This window comes from Sorex fumeus, unplaced genomic scaffold (genome assembly GCF_029834395.1).
Source record: "Sorex fumeus unplaced genomic scaffold, SorFum_2.1 ptg000047l, whole genome shotgun sequence".
Lineage (NCBI taxonomy): Eukaryota > Metazoa > Chordata > Mammalia > Eulipotyphla > Soricidae > Sorex > Sorex fumeus.
The window spans coordinates 35671850-35692473 of record NW_026606104.1 but is presented as its reverse complement, the minus strand read 5'-3'; the positions used below and the strand labels follow the sequence as shown (position 1 = coordinate 35692473).

The 20624-nt window shown below is 52.7% G+C and overlaps 1 protein-coding gene across 1 annotated transcript in view; it reads right to left on the bottom strand.

Annotated features, from left to right (window-relative positions):
* The window catches only part of IGSF21 (immunoglobin superfamily member 21), a 246518-nt gene that overhangs the window by 14309 nt on the left and 211585 nt on the right, over positions 1-20624 (bottom strand). The gene's annotated exons all lie outside the window — the stretch shown is intronic.

Here is a 20624-nt window from a genome sequence, read left to right as displayed (position 1 = left end):
GCCATGCCCCCTGCTCCCACCCCTCAGGGGTGAGTGGGTCTGTTTTCTTCCCTGACCCTGGCACTGTGCAGTGGACAGATGCGGTGAGCTTTCCTTCGTGAGGCTGAGCGCAGTGGAGGCCCGCGGGGATGGAGGGGCCGGGTATACGGTGAAGGAGAAACAGGGAGTCGGTGGGGAGTGAATTTAGAGAGGTGGGCAGCTTAGACTCAGGAGAAGCGATAGAGGAAAGCCGTGGGCTCCTAGAGAGGGAGAGCGGGTTAGGGGCTCTTCTTCCTTTCCTTTCCAGGAGTTGGCATGATTTCACTTCCACGAGGGAGGAAAAGAATGACCTCACCCCTTGGTTCTCCTCACCCCACCAGGAGGGTTTGTGCAGGACCAGCGCTGCCTGGCAGTGTAGGGTATGGGGAGGGGCATACAAGGAGGCACTGAGGAGTCCAAACCCCAGAGGGAGATCACCACTGCTTCCACGCCCCTGCGAAAATCCCCAGAGCTGATCGCCACCCCTTCTACCGCGCATTGTTCAGCGGGATTAACACACCTCCTTGGGGCGGCAGTGGGTGTGCTCCAAGAAGGGTGCTCTAATGGGCAGGCAGGGCTCCACACGTGGTGGGGGCCTGTTGCTCAGCCACGTCTGGGTAGCAGTAGGAAAGGAACCACCCGCCTGGCGGAGCCTTGCGCTGAGAAAGGCTGTCGGTTCTGGCACTGGGGCTGAGGGCAACGGTGGAGGCAGGAGAAAATGAAGAGACGTGGGCCTCTCCTTCCTGCAGGAGGTGTTCACTCCAGTTAGGTTTAATTAAACCTGACAAACATTTCCGGATACCCACGAGGTGCGGGGCAGGGTGCCAGGTGCCGGCTGCAGGCAGCCAACGTTCTAACAGACGTGGCATGGAGGGGAGCACCGAGACGAGTGGGGGCGGCAGACGCCGGGTAAGTCTATTTTCAGGTCTAGTGAGAAAGACGCCAGGTAGGAGCCATTCATTCATTCAGGCAGCCAACACACGCTGTCGGCAAGGGAAGCCGAACAAACGGGAAACAATGAGAGAACAATAGACGGAGAATTGTAATTAAGTGTAAGATCCTCTGAAACAGATGGTAAGTGGGGTAGGATATCCGAAAGGGGAAAAACACACACCAGAACACTTCAATTACCCAGAAGTCTCGGATTCTGCTATTTTAACTTTCCTAGAACTCTGCAGAAAACCTGGATGGCTCCGCCAGAAGCAGCAGGGCTAGGAGAGAGGAGCGGGGCGGTGAGAAGAACCTTCACAAGTGTGAATTCACTCCTTTCTCCTGCTGCTTCTGTAAGGAGGCGTTCTTTGTTCCTTGTATAACAGGTGGGGGTGTTTTAAAGGGGAAGCAACTTGGCCGTGGCAGTCATGGAAAAGGGTGGGAGGTACCACAGCTTGGAAGCCGGCCTCACATGCTGGGGGAAAAGGCAGCCCAGATAGAGAAGGGACCACCAAGTAAAAGGTGTTTGGAGGGCCCGCTCGGGATAGGAGATGTGTGCTGCAAATAGACTGTGGACCAAACATGATGACCACTTAATACCTGCATTGCAGACCACAACACCCTACAGGAGAGAGTAAGAGAGTAAAAGGGAATGCTCCTGCCACAGAGGTGGGGTTGGGGAGGAATTGGGGGGGCGTGTTGGGAGGGATACTGGGAACATTGGTGGTGGAGAATGGGCACTGGTGGAGGGATGGGTACTCGATCATTGTATGACTGAAACGTAAGCACGAAAGTTTGTAAGTCTGTAACTGTACCCCACGGTGATTCATTAAAAAATTTGAAAAAAAAGTGGGGTGGGAGGTAGAGGCAGCATTTGAACTGCAGACCACCTGCCTCCAGGTTCCCACGAAACAGTGCCACCCCACCCTTGGGAAGCAAAAACAGGGCACTCTTTCCCTTGGGCACCCAGCACGCGTGGCACATGGTAGAGCCTGAGAAACCCTGCTGATTGGGTGCATCTTAACTTCCACAGATGTGTTATAATCTCCAGAGCAATGGCTGAATGTGGCACTACAGCTCGGTTGCCCCAAAGATATCGGGTTCATGCCCGTTGGAGTTCAACAGGGAGCACTGGCACTCTGGCAAACGTGCAGGTATGGGTAGTCCTCCCAGGAAACCTCCAGACCCAGGTCTCGGCAGAGGGCACCTTTTAAATCCTTTAGTCATTTATTCTTTCTTCGTGCAGCAAGTAGGCGTTAGGCCTAGAACCCTCCTCTTGGGTTGGCTTTGGGGAGTCAATGACACCTACTGGGATTGAAACAACCTTTTATAGTTTTATTAGTATTTAGTTGTTGGGGCCACACCCAGTGGTGTTCAGGAGTTACTCCTGGCTCTGCACTCAGGGGTCCCTCCTGGCAGGGCCTGGGGAACCCTACGGGTGCTGGGGATGAAACATGGGTCAGCCACATGCAAGGCAAGTGCCCTGCTCACTTTCTACCGCTTGCCTCCCTGCTTTGCAACTTAAATGGCTATTATTTGTATCACGGTTGTCAAGGTGCACAGGACAATGACTGAGTGTCTGAGTTCCAAACCAGGCCAACTATCCCTCCAAAAAGCTGTGTGAATAGGGGCACAATTCAGTGAGGAGGTTACATGGATGCCTTTGGAACATGTGCTTCATAGACTCTGCCACATTTATTAGTATCGTCTCTCATTTACCAACAACATTCTCTTTGGAACAGTTCTTGTCCAGGGCAGGGGTCGCAGAACATGGTTTGGGAGGCATTTGGAGTTCAGTGAGGGGACCTGAGTGACCAAGACAGTTGCCTCTTGCAGTCCCCCTGTCCCCGTTACAGAAATGGAGCTTTTCCCAACTTGCACATATGTCAATCACACAACCACGTCTTGCAGACTAACTTTTAGCAAAGGGTGCTTGCTCAATTTCTCGTGACCCTTTTTATAGTGGTTATACGTTGGAAGAGTAGTGGGGATATATTTGACTTCATCAACACATTGTGAAAATGAATTTTACCTCCACCAAACCTTGCTCAATTTGATTCGTAGGAAACTACTACCTGTATAGATTGCATTATTTTTAGATATTCTGTGTCCTAACCTCGATCAGAAGGTGCCTTCCATCATCTGGAAGCTAATGGCAGTCTGGATGGGCCCCCAGGCCTTGCAAAGCTTGACCAGAGTTTCCTAAACAGCTCGGTGCTGTAAAGACATCCTGCCTCCTCCTATACGCAATACACACACGCACACACATGCATGCACACACGTATACACACATGCATGTGTGCATGCATACCCTCACACATCCCATCCCAGCTTCAGAATTCTGCACCCCAGTCACGTACTCCGCCCACACAGCCCTGATTGGAAGCGCCTGTCCCTCGCTCTATTTCTAAGCAGGTGTTAGCAGTGTGTACAGTTAATCAAGCTCCTCAGACAAATCTAGATTTCAGTGGCATGGACGATGACAAGGCAGAGCTGCTGAGATGGGCACGGACAGCCCTGGCTCCCCACATCCTCTCCATCAACACCCCCACCCTCCAGTCTCTGGGTGCTCAGAAGCTGTGTCACTGGGCATCTCACTTCATTTCTAGCAGCGGAGGCTCTGAGTCAGGGAACTGTCTACACCTGGGAGTCCCCAGCTGCTTAGGGATGCCTCAACCCTGCCTCTCTCTCTCCCCACCCCTCCTCGGCTCCTTCCATTGTGAGTTCAGTGACTATGTGCAGCCTGTCACTCCCAACGGCCCTGAGATTCATGGTCTGCAGCCTCGCTTCTCTCTCTGTCAGCCCCATGCCACCTGCTTTCTCTTCTTTATCCGGCTCCAGCCACAGCTCCCCCTCTGGGCCTTACCGCTTCCACCCCCAGCTCCTCCCTGTTTGCTGCTTCTCTCTACCTTCCACTGGATCTCCTTCCTGTCTCTGGCCCGTTCCCTCCCACCTGGCCCTCCCTTTGCTCATTCCTTAATCCACCCCCAACAGGACCCCCATTCCCATCAGGATCCTCCTTCCCATGTCCATCCCTCCCTCTATCCCCAACCTCATCCTCATCCTCAGATCTCCGACCAAGGGTGAAGTGTCAGGGACCGAGCCCAAGCCCCCAAGAGTTGCCCAGGCAAAGGCAGTCAGCCAGAATCCTGGGGCTGAGTCCGCCTGACTGCCCAGGATAGAAAGCAATCCCACATTCAAAGTCAGGCTCCAGGAGGAGTTGCCTAGGTCTGCCCACTGGACTGTGTGCAGGAGAGAACCAGGAAGACCCTGGGGGTCGAGAATCACCAACACAGACCGCTGACTCGCCAACCTCTCACCCGTTTCTGCAAGCAGCGCCTGATGCATTCAAATGCCTTGGGAGCATCTTCAGAGATGCTGTGCCTTCTGGGGGTGGTGGGGGGACTGCATGTTCCTGCACAGTTCACCCGAAACTACCCTCTATTGGCAAAGAGTCACTGAGTGGAGAGGACTAAATTGTACTCGTCCTTGTCCTTGTAGTGAGAATCTAGATATGGTCTCCTGAGCACCGCCAGGAGTGACCCCTGAGCACAGCAATAGTCTCTGAGTATCCCACTATGTTTGATCCCAAAGCTTCTTCCCCCTTCTTCCTCCTAGAGAACCCAGACAATGCAGAGCCTCAGAATCTGCAAACTCTCGCAGTCACATTCTCACACTTTTGGGAGCCTGGGTAGATGGGAAAGACTATTTCTAGAAGAAACACGCTGGTTCTAGAAGACCACCACCCTAAGTGTCCTGGAATTGTCTGCCCCTGAGTCAAGACAGGGGAATCATTCATTTTTTTTTCTTTCAGCCAAAAGTATAGTTACTTGAAGTATCTTCATTTTTTATTTGTTTATTTGGGGGGGGTTGCCCTTGGGGGTGCTCTGGGCTTAGTCTTGGCTCTGCTCTCTGGGATTACTCTTTGTTTTTTTATTATTTTTTTTAAAATTTCTATTTTATTTATTTATTTATTTATTTTTGCTTTTTGGGTCACACCCGGTGATGTGCAAGGGTTACTCCTGGCTCTGCACTCAGGAATTACTCCTGCCGGTGCTCAGGGGACCACATGGAATGCTGGGAATCAAATCCAGGTCGGCCATGTGCAAGGAAAACACCCTACCCACTGTGCTATCGCTCCAGTCCCATCTCTGGGATTACTCTTGGTGGGGCTCAGAGGACTATCTTTGATCCCCAGAACCCAGGTTGGCCTCTTGCAAGACAAGCGCCCTACTTGCTGTGTTATCACTTTAGTCACGGAAACATCTTTGAAGGATGCTGTCAGCCTTGGGTGAGGTAAGAACATTTAAGGCTGACAGCAGCCCCTCCCAGGAACTGCTATCAGCCCTGCTCTTTGACCAGCCCAGGAGCTGGGAGTTGAAGTTATTTTTGTATTTTGTCCTTGTTTGGATTTGGAACTACACTGGACCATGCTCAGGGGCTACTTCCAGATCCGTGCTTGGAGGGTCATGCAGTGACGGGCTGGAGCAGGGGCGTCCTGTACGAGAAGCATGACCGCCAGCCTAACCATGTCCCCGGCCCCGGGAGCGGGAGTTATTCTAACTCAGCAGTTAACATGAACACTGAAGTAATGGTTGGGCGATCGGGTTTATGAAATTAAGGCTGAAATATTGCCTGTCTTTATCCAGGAAGCAGAACTTCGTTTTGGCCGTCATAACTCACTTTGGAGATAACACTCTTAGCTCACAGGGTAAATCATCCTATGGTCTTTGCAATTTGGGAACTCAAATCTGCTCTTCTACAAACCCTGGAATTCTCGGAAAGGGAAATCAGCCTCAGGCTCGTGTCTGACTCTCTCTACTAGAGTTAATTTCTGGTAGAAATTTCTCCCCACCATGAGTCCACATGAGGCCCTCTGGGCATGTCAGCTTTATGGAATCAGATCAAAAGGGTTGGGGGGACCAGAATGGGCTGGGAAGTGGCTCTGTGGCTGGAGTACATGCCTTGCATGTGAAAAATCTCTGGGTTCCAGCCCTGGCTCTATATAATCCCTGCCCACTGCTGGGAGTGGCCTGGGCAGCCCTAGGTAGGGGGGTCTTCTGACAATAAGAGAAATAACAAAAGGGACCTAAGCTTCTACAAAGATGGCTAAGAGGGGCTGGAGCAATAGTACAGAGGGTAGGGCACTTGCCTTGCACGCGGTCGACCCGGGTTCAATTCCTAGCATCCCATATGGTCCCCTGAGCACCACCAGAAGTAATTCCTGAGTGCATCGCTGGGTGTGACCCAACAAAAGCCAAAAGAAAAAAAAAGATGGCTAAGAGCTGAGACAAGAGCATGGGATTGTTGATGTTTGCATATTCAGCTGACTGTCTCCCTGCCCTGGCAACGGGTACGAGCGAGTGGGGCATTTGCATCCTGCCCACAGTGGCCATTGTCTGAGACAGACTAAATCTCTCTTGCTCCGTGGGTACCACTCTCTGGGGGTACCAAGCACCGTCTGAGGCTGAGTGTCATTTATCACAGGGTGGTAATCAATTAGATTTTGGAGGATGGTGGGGGTGGGGGGGGGAAGACAAGTTCAAAATGATATTATTTGCAAAAATCCATTCTTTCCTCTCAGCAGGCCTGCTCTATTGACCGCCTTCCTTCCGCCCGGCTCCTACTTGTTCCAGGGGATTTCGCAGAAAGCAAGCAAGCCCCGCTCTTCATCTGAAAACATCCATGAGTATTAATGTCCGAATGGCCCTCCACGTGCCTGATCTTAGTTTCTCTCTCCTCTCTCTCTCTCTCTCTCTCTCTCTCTCTCTCTCTCTCTCTCCCTCCCTCCCTTCCTCCCCTCCCTTCCCATCCTCCCTGGGTCCTGCATCTCAGTTTCCTTCCCATCTTCCCTGCCAGTCTGTCTCTGCTACTTCAAGATGCTGCTCAAAAGCCTCAAAAGTACAACTTCTCCAGGAAGTCCTCTCTGCTCTGGACACAGGGAGCTGCCATGCTTCCCCCCCTCATTGTGCTCCCCATCCTATGTGACTGCTAGTCCCACTGTCAGTGAACTCCCCCTCATCTTTTAGAGCTGACTGGGAGGTATTGCCTCCTCTGGGCGCCTCCTTGACTTTGCCACATCATGCCTCCCAGGTCTTTTTCACTGGGTTTCTGGAAAATCTGGGTCCTGTCATACTAATAGGTGCTGGCCATTCCATCCCAATCCCACATCTCTTTTCTCAGCAGAGCTCTCTGTCTGCTTTGAGTCATACTGAGGGATGCTCAGGGGTTACTCCTGGCTCTGCGCTCAGGAATTACTCCTGGCAGTGCTCAGGGGACCATATGGGATATCGGGGATTAAACTGGGACCAACCTCATACAAAGCAAATGCCCTCTCTACTGTGCTATTGCTCCAGCCCCCTTCAGCAGAGCTCTCTAAAAGCTAAGTCTCTTCTTGATCTTACCTCAGAACTTGGGCTGGTCTGCCACACCAGTCTTGGATTTCAATTCCTGGTCACTTCCTTCCTTGCTTGATTAGTTTTCCTGGTGTGGCCAAACATACAGTCTGTTTGTGGAAGGGATCCCACAGGATCCTGCCATGTCATGGGCCTGCTCCTATTTCTTGTCCTTTTTAAAAGACCTGTTTAATTTTTTATAAAGTTGTTCACAATATTTGATTACATTTAATATTTGAACACCATTCCCACCACCATTATACCTTCCTACCACCATATTTCCATCCCGAACCCCAAATCCTGCCCCCAAAGCAGAACCGAAATAATTTATTTTGTTTTGCTTATTATGAATAATCCACTAAAAATGAGACACACAATAAAAGATTTCTTAGAGGAAAGTGTGTAAGATCATTGAATTTCACCCAGGAGTCATCAAGCCCTTCTATAAGAGATTAGTAACATGTTATTAAAGGTGAGACTTGTGTGCTTATATCTATATCTGTATGAATATATTTTCCCTAAAATTGGTTGCTTTCTACTTTAATGCCAAACAAATGTGGTGCGCTACTCTTGGAATATCAGTGGTGTAAAGTACAAACTGTCCAGGAATAAGTCCCTCATGGGTGAGGCCCATAGAGTGTGTGGAAAGTGGCCTTGAGCCTGCTGGCGGTTGAGTTCTGGAGGTTTTCGGCTGCCAAGTCTGGCTCCTTTGTGGCGGGAAGGACCTCACCTGTCCCGCTCTGGGTTGCCCTGAATTAAACAGCCTGATGTGAGGTCTGGAGGCATCTCTGTGGTGTATTGTTCTGTGTTCTCTTCCGAGAGATATATTGTTGAGTGACTGGATCACTGCCATTGATGAGATTGTATGGCACCAGCAGTGGCTTTGGGGGTGAAGCCAAGCTACCGGAAATAGGGAGAGATGGTGGGGAGGTCACCCATTCCCCGGTCTGTTGAACCTGGACTTTTCAGGCACAAGTCCTGCATACCTGGGTTTTTCTGCAGATTCACTCGTGGGTAAGGCTTGTCTGAGTGTGTGGAGAGCAGCTATGAGCATGGCGGCGGTTAAGTTCTGGAGGTTTTCAGCTGCCTGGGCTTCTCTATTGGGGCAGGGAGGGACTCACCTGCCCCTCAAGTCTTGTCTTGACTCAGGCCCCTGGGCGTCAAACCCTGTAAGGACATTCAACCCCACGCCCTTTGCACATATTATCTCCACTCCCTGAAGTTCTTCTCTCCACATTTGCACACTGAGTCCTGTTTATCTTGCAATTCTTGGTTTCAGTGTTACCTCCAGTCTAAGCTAGGGTCTTCTTTCATCTTCTGTCATAGACTTTTGTCATTTCTTCATAGAGATCATCATGATGTATGACTATTTAATAGACCGATTTGCAAACTTGTCCTTTTCTCCCGTCCTCCCATCCCTCCCCAGCAGGCATGCTCCCTCCTGGTGGCAGGCACTGTTCTATCCCCAGAATCGTTTAAGAAATATTTGTGAACAGTTTTGTGAATGAATGTGTGAAAACAAAAATGAATGGATGTGTGAGTGAATGGGCTGACTGAATGAGGAAATGCAAGCATAGGTGAATGACTGAATACAGGAGGGGATGAATGAGTGAATGGGTGACTGTGTGAATGAGTGCATGAATGAATTCGTGAGTGGACGGATGGGTGGATGACTGATGAGGGAAACACGTGAATACATGAAAAGTGAATGGATGAGTGAGTGAATAAATGAATGAGTGCAATGGTGCATGAGTGTATGAGTGAGTGAGTGAGGCCCGAGTGCCCTGCCCTCTGGTCCCCTCCTGGAAGGACTGTGACAACCAGCCCTCTCTCCCAGCAGAAGCCCGAGGAGGCCGTGCCTGGCAGAGGGAAGGGGGCTGTAGCAAAAGGGAAAAAGTGCAACTCTTTGCTTTATGGGAAAATTAAATATTGAACTGAGCAGTAACAGCAGCCAAGGGAAGAAACTGACAAAAAGCCCCCAAATGGAGCCGCCACAGTGACAAGAGAGATAAACGCCGCGTCTGTGCTTATATGGGCTGCAATGGGCCCTTTTATGTGGCAGCTGCTGAGCGGAGCACATTCCCCCCTCCGCCTTGAATGCAGCTCCGGGAGCTGATGCAACGCAGAGGGGCAGGAGGGCTGGCCCAGGACCCTGCTGGAGGGGTCAGGCTGCCTGAGACCCTCCCTGCCTCAAGGTGGGGCCTTTCTCTGCAGGGCAGGGTGGCAGAGCCACCCCAAGTCTGCAGGCAGAAGCCAGGCCCTGCCCCTCTGCCCAGAGGAGCTGGCTGGCTGGCAGCGCCCACTCACCTGCCTCGCCCCTCCCCTGCCAGCTGTTGTGCCTTCGCAGTGGTGGAAGATAAAATTAACAGCCCCTGCTGGAGGCTCTAGCCGCTGATGGCTAGTGGGTGGAGCAGGGGAGGGTGCAGGAGTGGGGGTGACGCGGAGGCGGTGAAGGGGGGAGCCTGCGCTGAGCAAGATCCAACTCCAGGTACTGTTGATGGAGAAATAAAATCCTATACACAAACACACACACACACACACACACACACACAAAACCCCCCATAGGCTCCAACTCTAGGCACTGTTGATGGAGAAATGAAATCCTACACACACACACACACACACACACACACACACACACACACACACACACAACTCCCATAGGCTCCAACTCCAGGCACTGTTGATAGAGAAATGAAATGCTACTCTCTCTCTCTCTCTCTCTCTCACACACACACACACACACACACACAACCCCCCCCCCCATAGGCTCCAGGTACTGTTGATGGAGAAATGAAATCACACACACACACACACACACACACACACACACACAAAACTCCCATAGGCTCCAGGTACTGTTGATAGAGAAATGAAATGCTACTCTCTCTCACTTTCTCTCTCTCTCTCTCTCTCTCTCTCTCTCTCTCTCTCACACACACACACACACACAACCCCCCCATAGGCTCCAGGTACTGTTGATGGGGAAATGAAACCCTACACACACACACACACACACCCCTCCTCTGCACATTTAAAGGGACAGTAGGAGCCAGATTGCAGACAGATTGGTGGGGAATTTGCATTTGGATTCAGCCGCATATTATAGACCTTGCTTTAATCTAGGGATTCTACCACCAATAGCATCAGCCTTCCCTGAGGACTTGTTAGAAATGCAAATTTCAAACTGGGGTCATTCCCTCCAGCACGGGGATACTTGGGAGTCTAAGGGGGCACTCAGGGTGACTCTCCTCCTGGCATTGTGGACCTGAGGGTTCAGTCCGGGACCCAGGGATGAGGGATGAGGGACTGCTCACATTCAGTGGTGCCTGCCCACCTCTCCTCCCCCCGCATCCTCCGTTTCTGGGGATTAAATTCAGAGATTGACACATGCGCTCCAGCCCTGGGACCATATTTCAGTTCCCCCAAAGCACAAATCCTTTCCTAAGGGGAGATGTCTCTCCCAGCTGATGCTCAGGAGGACCGGGAATTTCCTGCAGTCCTGCCCTGGACTTGGGGCTCTGTGGTCCTGAGAATCACTTGGGCACCCAAATATGCTCAGGGTCCGGCGATGCTCAGAGGACCATGCCAGGGATTAAACCAGGGTCTGCTTGCATGTAAGGCAAGCATCTTAGCCCTGTGCTATCTGTCTGTCTCTCAGAAAGGCCAGTTCTCAAGGTTCATTCCTGACTGACTGAATCAGGACCCCACAGTGGGGGAGGAATGAAATATTTCTCAGATTTTACCACCCACTCACCCCCAGGAAACCCTAATGTAAGATTGATCAGTGTCTAAGAACCACCCTTTTCCTTTTCTTGGTTTTGTTTTGGGGCCATACCCAATGGTGCTGGGGGCTTACTCCTGGCATCTGTGCTGAAGAATCACTCCTGGCGGGGCATGGGGGACCATATGAAGTGCTGGGGATTGACCCAGGGTTGGCCATATGCAAGATAAATGCCCTCCCGGCTGAACAAACGCCCTCTCTAACCCCAAGCCCCCTTCAGTCTGCTGATCCCAACAGCAGGAAGCACTCAGTGACCCTGGGATGTGGCCTGAGATTGGGACACACGCCCAACTCCCGTTCCTGGCCCACATATGGGTATGACCTGGGGCCGATGAGCACTGCCAGTTGGGGGTCCCTCTGAAAAATTGAGACAAATAAGGAAAGAAAGTAAAAGTATTACCGAGAGTGTGAAGCTCAGGGGAATTGGAGAACACCCATCTGACCTCTGCCAGTCTTAGCAGACAGGTTGTAGACAGAACTCTCCAGAAACTCCCTGTTTCTGTGCACTGACAGAGTCCAAGTACCTCCCACACAGGGTGTGACTGCACCCACCTCTCCGCAGCTGTTTGTCAATATTTTGTGTTTTCTGACTGGCTGCCGAGCCCCCCTCCCCGTCCTCCCCTCATCCCCCCGAGTGGCCCTCCTGCCTGGGGCTTCGCTGGCTGGAGGCTTCACAGTTTGACTGCCACAGTCGTCTACCCCACTGAGGTTTACATGGCCACAAAGCCGGTGTGTGTGGGCCTGTGATAGGTGCCATTCCTGCGGAGATGGAATCTATGGGGCGTGACATGAATCTGTTTTAAAGAGCAGCGTGCCTGGCTATTCGGGGGATGTTTGCAATATATCCCAGAGGTGTCTATCACACACATGGCTGCCTTCACCAGGTGCTATATTTGTAGCTTAATGAAAGAAGCCCCCAAAAGCCCACAAAAGCTTGGGGAGGCCCCGGCAAGTAGGAAAGCACTTTTGAGATCTGGCCAATGGCGGTGGCAGTAAACTCAGAGTGTTTCTCATTCCGGTTCAGTTAGGAGCTCTGTCCCCCGAAGCACCCCCACCCCCGCCCCAGTCATTCTTGGAGGAGCTTGAGAGTGTGGGTGGGACCCCTCCTTCCACTCCCCCAACCCTGGAAGAACCTGATCTCTTCCAGAAGTACTCTGTTTTATTGTATTTGGTTTGGAGACCACGCCCAGGAGTGCTCTGGGCTAACTCGTGACTCTGCTCAGGGATTCCTGCTGGTGATGCTCGTGGGACCACAGGCAGGAATCTTGCAAGGCAAGCGCCCACTGTCCTCTCTCCAGCCTTCCAGAGTACTCTATTATCTTCAAGCACTGGTCTGGCCTGCCATGGGCAAGGATGGAGTGTTCCCTGGCCTGGGGTGCTAGACTCCGGGTCCTAGCCCTCTGCTGACAAGCTATCGGCAGTTGCTGAAATCCTTCCTGAGAACTTGCCCACAGGACAGATGCTTGACTCTGGGGAGTGCTGGGAGACCAAAGTACTTGGCAGCAGAGCCAGCCACAGAGCCCATGTGCCCAACTCCCAGCATCCTCCCAGCAGGAGATTTCCCAGGAGGCTCTGCGGCCGTCTTCTCTGGTGGCATCAGCGCTTTAGGATTGATCTCCAGAGGGCAAGCAAATCATTCTCGACACTTCTCATGATTTTTGCGGGGGGGGGGGGGGGGTGGAGGGAAATGGGGAACCAAGAAGGGAGCTTTTTCTTTATTCTTTTGGCCAAGGGGGTCCTGCATTCTTTTTTTTATCTTCAATATTTTGCAAAGAAAAATCAAATAATCGTGGAATGGACAGACCCATCAAGGAAGAACCCAAAGCCTGCTTGCTCCAGCACGTGTCTACTCGACGGGGTCTTCTTCATTTCTTGTTTATTCAATAGGGGGCACACCCAGCAGAACCCCAGTGGCTGGGCTCTTCCTGGCAATGAACAGGAGCAGAGCTGGGGGCCACTAGGACCCCCAGAGCCATTCCCGACAGTGCCTGGGACACCTGCCAGTTAGACTGTCTCTCAGTCCCAGATAGTCTCTTCCGTATTTAATGGGGGGTGGGGTGTTCCCATGAAGTGCTCAGGGGTCCATAGGCCCCTCCTGGGGATTATCTGCTAGGTGGGCTGGTGCTCAGGGTGGCCTTCAAGGCACATGGGAGGATGATAACTTTGTTGCTGTTGTTTTTTAACTGGGGCTGGGTCAGGGGTGGGGGGGAGGGGGATGGGCCATACCTGTCTGCACTCAGGGCTTACTCCTGGTTGTGCTCAGGGACCATCGTGGTGCCAGGGATTGACTGGGGTTGGTCACGTGGAAGACAGGTGCCTTACCCTCTGTACTATATTTCTGGGCTCATGCCACTGCCTCCGGTACTACTTTGTTCTGAAGACTCTCTCCAATCTACTAATCCAGTTCCTCCAGGAAGCCTCCCTGATACATACTCCAGAAGTGACTACTCTGGGGGAGAATCCTTACATCCCTCAGAATTGCCCTATTTTCCTTCTGCTGGAATTCTGAAAGCCCCAGCTTCCCTCTGTCTCCTCGTCTCAGGGGTGGATGGCAGGTCGGGCAGAGGTCTGAATACCCAGGACTGGAGGCCCAGCTGTGGACTGTCTGTTCAGTGATTCACTAGTCATGTGATCTTAGCCAAGGTACTGCATCTCACTGAGACCCTGCTTCCTCTTCTCCCTGACTCATGACAGTGGCGGAGGGTGGGGGTGGGAGGGGGTGGGGGGGCAGGATTCACCAAAGAGAGGCTCTAATAAGCTCAGGGTGATGTTGGACACAGCTGGGCACTGCATCAGCACTCGCCGTAGTCCATCTGATGACAGCAATTGTTAACCCTCGGGAGGGACAGAAACACCCCTCAGTGCAGATGGGAAAACTGAGTCGAGGCTGCCTTGCAGGCTGACAGCTCCCTGCCCCAGTCAAGTTTCACTCAGGCTGGGTCTCTGCTTCCTGTTGTGTGTGCTTGCGTGTGTGTGTGTGCGTGTACAAATATGTATGTGTGTGTGCGTGTGCATGTGTGCTTCCGTGTGTGCACATGTGTGCTCCTGTGTGTGTGCACACATGTGAATGCATGTGTGGGTGCATGTATGTGTGTGTGTGTGTGTGTGTGTGTGTGTGTGTGTGTGCAGGGGGTGGGGGTGGTGGGCTCATCTGCTCTCTTCCCCGGGAGTGGCCAGGGCAGAAGACTCTGCCTGAGCTGCCCCCACCCTGGCCTGTCCCCGCTCCAGAAAGCGATACAGCTCTGTTAGCACCTGTAACCTCCACTTCCTGTCTGCTCCTTAAATCACCAGGCCCAAGGCGCCGCGCTGCCAGCAGCCACATATCACCTGTAATTAAGGGGCCTGTCCCGGGGAGGGGAAGTTTACCTTCTGCCCAGACACTAAATCCAGCTCCCAGTGGGGAGAGGATAAAGCATCGCCCTGACCTAACACTTGTCAAGGTTTAACAACGCACCTGCCGCCCCGTGTGCAGGCCCCGGGAGTCTGAGTGAGGAGCAGCGGCCACCAAGAGACACAGCAGCTCCACTGGGTGAGGCATGGAAGTCACGGGATCTGGAGAGGGTCTGGGCAGTGTAAGGGTGATTCAAACTGCAGCTGGATCCCAGCAGGCAGAATGGGAGGGAGGACGGGCCCTTCTGAGAGGCTCCTTGGCTGGACAGTCTGGCACTGGTCACTTGCTGAGCGACCTTGTGCAACTTACTTTACTTCTCTGAGCCTCCGTTTCATCCCTGATTCAAATAGCAACAAGAGGGGCCGCAGAGATAGTACAGTGGGTAGGGCTCTTCCCTTGCACATGGCCGACCAGAGTTCGTTCCCCAGCACCCCGCGTGGTGTGGCCTAAGCCCCTCCCGGAGTGATCCCTGAGCACTGCCGGGCGTGACTGAAAAGCCAAAAGATAAATTTTAAATTAAACAACACTAGAAGTGCCTACCTCCTGGAGTTGTGAGGATGAAATATATTCATATGCCCTACATTAAGAAAGTATGGCTATTTACGTAAATACATTACGTTAGAGTAATAATAAGTTGGGCTGAAGCAATAGCACAGCGGGTAAGGCGTTTGCCTTGTACGTGGCCGACCCAGGTTTGATTCCTCTGTCCCTCTCGGAGAGCCCAGCAAGCTACCGAGAGTATCCCACTCGCACGGCAGAGCCTGGCAAGCTCCCCGTGGCGTATTTGATATGCCAAAAACAGTAACAACAAGTCTCACAATGGAGACGTTACTGGTGCCTGCTCGAGCAAATCGATGAACAACGGGAGATCAGTGCTACAGCGCAAATAATAAGTAATAGTTTGGAGGGAGGCTCCCTCGAGGTGCTCAGGGTGATTCTTGGCCAGTGGAGCCAGCGGTTCAATGGAGGGTCAGAGGAGGTGGGTGGGGGTTGGGCCCTGTGGGGCTGGGAACCGTCCAGGGTACCCAGGGGAAGCCTCGGAGCCTCTAAAGCCACACCTGGCGGTGCTCAGGGAACCGAGTGTGCAGGGATGGAGTCTGGGTTGAAAACACACCTGCTGAGTCTAACTGCTGAGCTACCTCCCAGCCCAGCACAGCACATTTCTGTGTTGCTTGGAGCGATGGTTGTTATTGCTGAAATCTGCTGCTATTATCCGGTGTCCTGCTGTACCTTATTTAAGCAAATCTCTCCGTCTTTTCCCCAGAGCGAGCACATGGGAGGAATTTATCGGTATTGGTGGGATCAGGAGCTGGTAAGTGTGAGGGGCTGAAGGAGCTATTGCTCTCTCTTGTCCCTTCAGCAGGCTGACACGGACATGCCACAGCCCCCGGGAAGACAGGCACGAGACAGTGCATGGTGCTGGCCCAGGGTCTGGTCCCGGCAGAATGTGGACTTCCCAAACCTCATGGCTCGGTGTGTGGCTGAGTTTTAAGGCCTTGTTGTCATCTCGAGCAAAGGACCCCATGACAGGGCTGCTGTCAAGGACCGTTTTCCTTTTAATGCCATTTCCCTTCAGCAGGTGACTTAGTTTTCTGCTCTGTTGAATGGGACACTCGGTGGCTGCCTTCCCAGGTGGCTGGGAGGGGCAGCTGTCCATGCAGTCACATGTCATGTGGAACCCTGGTTTGTGGCCGAGGTCCACTTGGTTCCTGCTGCCCCTAACCCAGAGAGGAACCTTGTCCCCTGCCTCCTGGCTAACTCACGTGGTAGGAAAATCAGGGCTCTGGCTCCTAGACCCTCCCTTCAAGGGGGTGTGTGGTCCTGGTCCTGACATCGCGGGGCAGGCTGTGGCCCACCGCCCATTAGCTGGGGCCACACAGGGCTGGTTGGAGTGGGCGGGAGCACTGTGCGCTTGTGGCAGGGAGCACCACAGTCCAGGGAACTCCCTGGTAGCACTGGAGGCAGGGACAGAGACAGAAGACAGGAAGCCTGTCCAGAAGGGATGGAGGGGGCGGGCAAGAAGCCTCTCCAAGAGGCGGTCACCTGGTCTGGGCACGTGAGGCTGAAGCTGGGGAGTGGCTGTCCTTGAGAGCTGACCCAGTTCATTGCAAAGTGCTCTTCCAAGTCCCAGCCCCGCCTGCCTGGCCCTGTCTGGACTGACAATCAGTTGGCCATGCCCTCAGAGCCGGGGCCCATGGATACAGGTGGGCAGCGTGAGCATCCTTCCTCCAGGGCAGGCCTACTCTCAGAGCATGAGCTCCTGCCCACTCTGGAGGGCCCTGGCCGGGCCTGCCTCGTCCTTGCTCAGGTCCGAGCAGCCAGGCCCAGGCAGCTGGCTGGACCCCTGGCGCTTGTCACCTGCGCACTGGGCCTTGCTGCCCAGACACGAGAAGCTGGCTGCTGGCATTTGTGATCTGTGTTTATGACCTTTCCACCCTGAGGCCCACTGGCTGCTGTGTGAGAGTACATGGCTTCCCAGGCAACTCCTCTCTGCCACCCCTCCTCACCTGCACCCTCCTTCCCGCTAGGCGTCTGCACCTTGGGGTGTCCACCAACCTCCAAGGCTAGAGCCCCAGGCCAGCTTTTGTTTTATCTTCCCTTACTCTGTGCTCAGAACCCACCTGGAGAACCAGCCTGAACAGCACTTTCTTTTTTAAATAGCTTTTTTTTTGGGGGGGGGAGGGAATCTACTTCCAGCTGTGCTTTGGGGGACCATGTGGTGCTAGGGATGGACCCCCACCATGCAAAGCCCATGCTGCAGTGCCTTGAGGGCCCCTGAACTCCGTCTTTTTTTTTCCTGCTTATAGCAACCCTGTAGAGATGTTACTGGTGCCCGCTCGAGCAAATCGATGAATAACAGGATGAGAAAGAACAAGTGACAGCAGCCCTAAAAAGGATGTCCTTCAGTCCCCCCAGTTTTCAGATGGGGCAAGTGTGGCTTGGAGATGTGACAACAGACGGAGTGTGTGTGCGCATGTGTGTGTGTGTGTGTGTGTGTGTGTGTGTGTGTGTGTGTGTGTGTGTGTGTTTGAGGACGGGGCGGCACAATGGTCAGGGCTGCTGGCTCTACTCTCTCATGATCTCTTCCCAGCACTCAGGGAGGAGTGGGGATAAGAGTGCCACCTAAGCAGGGGCAGGGCGGGGGAGTTCTTGGGGTTGACCCTGCCTGGCTGCTGCTGTCACTCCTGCCGGCATGACCCTCTGAGGCCCCAGAGCGGGCAGAAGGAAGAGCAGCCTTGTGGGAGCTGAGGACGCAGCCCGTGGGGTCAGGCCTCCACCTGCTACTATGGCCCCGTTCTCCAGAAGGAAAACTGAGGCTCCAAGAGAGGAAACAGCCTGGCCTGCTGCCCGTGACTGGCCCAGTGGGTTGGCTCCTGTCTCCTCTGAATCCTTGTTCCAGTCACACACTGCAACCGGTGCCCTTGGGCACAGTTTTTTAACCTCTGTTTTCAGGCTTGTAAAGTGGGAGTGGTGATCATTGATTCCACCTAAGAGGGCCGTTAAGACATTTAAATGTGTTAACAGATGTAAAGCAGAGCAGTGGCTGGTGGACAGTAAATGCTTAATAAACATTAGCTGGGTTTTATTACATGCCGGGGCAAGAATGAGGTTTAAGATGTAGCTGAATCCCAGGCCCATACCCTGAACCACTTATCAGGCTCCAAGGAAGTCAACTTCATTTCCAACCAACCTACTTAAGAGGCCCATTGCTTCTACAGGGACGGGTCAGCTGCTCCCGGCGCCATCTGGAGCACCTTGGGCAGGGCAGCCACCCCTGCAGAGAGAGGGTGGGAGGGGAGGGGTCCTGGAGTGGGGCCTGCTGGGGGTGGCTACCTGGGGCCCAAGAGGGCCCTGACCCAGTCCCTGGGGATCTGCAGAAGCTGGGCTGAGAGGGTTGGGTTTGCGCTTGCCCCCTCAGGACACTTCTGACTCTGGCTGGGATCCTGGCCGGCTAGGTTGACCCTCTCCTTGGCCCTGTCATTAGCTGAAGCCCAAGATGTGGCTCTGGGTGTGAGACAGGAGCAGGTTCCACCCAGCAGGTGGCCAGGTTAGGGACGCATGTCGCCAAATGTTCTGAGTGGGGATTCTGCAAACGGGACTGGCCTTCCCCGAAGTGACTGCAGGGAGGCAGAGGAAGCTTCTTTTATTTTCTCAGGCTTGCGGGAACATGGGTAGGCTTGGATGGGGGTTAGATCTGTCCTCAGCTCTCTGATCTCACCACCTCACTGGGAACCAGAGGCAAGATTCTCTCCCTGCTCTAGAGAGGCCCTGACACCCCGGTGATGGGCCGTGAAAATTTGTTCCTGCTTCTAGAGAGAAGCACTGGGCCGGGTGTCCGAGAGTCAGGTTCAAACATCTAGTTTTAGAGAAAGGAGCTTCAGATTCTAGGAGCTTTCATTCCCACAGGGCCCCCTAGCAGTTGGATCAGCCCCTATCACTTCCCAGAAGACCCAGAGTCATTTTACCCTTGGGGAGTCCTCACCAGTAGCCCCCACTCCCACCTGGGAAAGGGGATCTCTTCATTGGAAACTCCAAGAAATTGGCCACAAGAAAGACTTCTGTCAGCTCACTGCCCAAAGTCACCCAGCTGGGGAGAAACAGCCGGAATACTGGGGGCCAGATGGCGCTTAGCAGCAGAGATGTGCAAGAGGAGAGATGCAGAGATTAATGGGCAGAGTGGGCACAAGACGTGCACCCACAGTTAACTGACTCTCCACAGGGATGCAGTGCAGAGGGAGCAAAAGCTGCTGGGTCACCTGCATCTCCAGGTGGGAAGGGGGCGGGCAGAAAAAACGCTGATGCTGTGTCTCCCTACCCTGGGGACAAAACTAGCTTTATCCTAAGCCTCAGTGAAAGAGTTTAAACCCTTCGAGGAAAAACAGAGGAGTAAACTGTGACAGGAGACTAGTCAAAGTCTCCTTGATAGCACACCCCAATCACGAGCAAAGAATGAGCCAAGAACTAGACATTAGTAGAAAGGAAAGCCTGGCATCTTTCAAAGAACTCTTCACGGGAAAATGAAAAGACCTCCTGGAAAATGGGAGGAGGTATGTCCAAACTAGAAGCGGAATGTACTGAGTGTATCAGTAGGCATGTCCTGGAGTAAAGGATGCTAGCAACCCAATGATAACAAGACAACCACATTAAAATGAGCAAAGGGTCTGAAGAGAATTCTCCATTGGAGATCTCCACACGGGCAAGAGATAGATGATCAGATGCTCCGTATCCTAAGTCCTGGTAGAAATGCAAACCCAGGCCACAGGAAGATACTGCTTCACACCCACCAGGATGGCTGCCAGCAAGCAAAGGGAGGTGAGGACTCAGAGGCATCGGAGTCCTCCTATGTTGGGCAGGGTTGGCGGAGGTGGTGGGGGGGGGCAGGTGCTGGGAAAATGGCGCAGCTGTTTGAGAAAAGCAACTAGAAATCCCTCAAATGGTTAAACACAGACTAACCACTTCAGCCAATATGTCCTAAGCCAACATGTGCCAAGTAAATGAACATGAGCTTTAAAACTGTGTTCACACAAAAACTTGCACATAGGAGCATTATTCCTGATGGCCCCCAAAGTGGAAACAACTCAAATGCATGCTGATGGGTGAGTAGGGGAACAAGATGTACCATGTAGTATAATGAAATGATGCTTCAGGAGGAAAAAAAAAAGGAAGCTCTGACACAAGCTGCCCTGTAGATGAACCTTGAAAATATCGGATTGAGTAGTAAAAGAAGTGGGTCACAAAAGATAACACCACACAGGATCCCATTTGCAAGAGAAGCTCAGGACCTGCCAAGCCCCAGAGACAGAGAGGAGACCGTCTGAAGCCGGGAGGAATGGCGGGAGGGGAGCGCTAATTCCTAATGGGCCCAGGGGTTCTTTTGCAGATAATGAAAATGCTCGCAGATTGAATGGGGAGCTAGCTGTCCAATTGTGTGAATGTGCGCAAAACCATTGAATTGTGCACCTTCAATGGGTGAATTATATGTGATGTGAGTTCTATCTCAATAAAACCATTTTGAAAATCAGAGAAAAGTACCAGAGGCACTTCATAAAAATGCAGTGATAATATGCCGGAGATGAAAAAGGAGAGAGAGACGCTGGGTATAGCC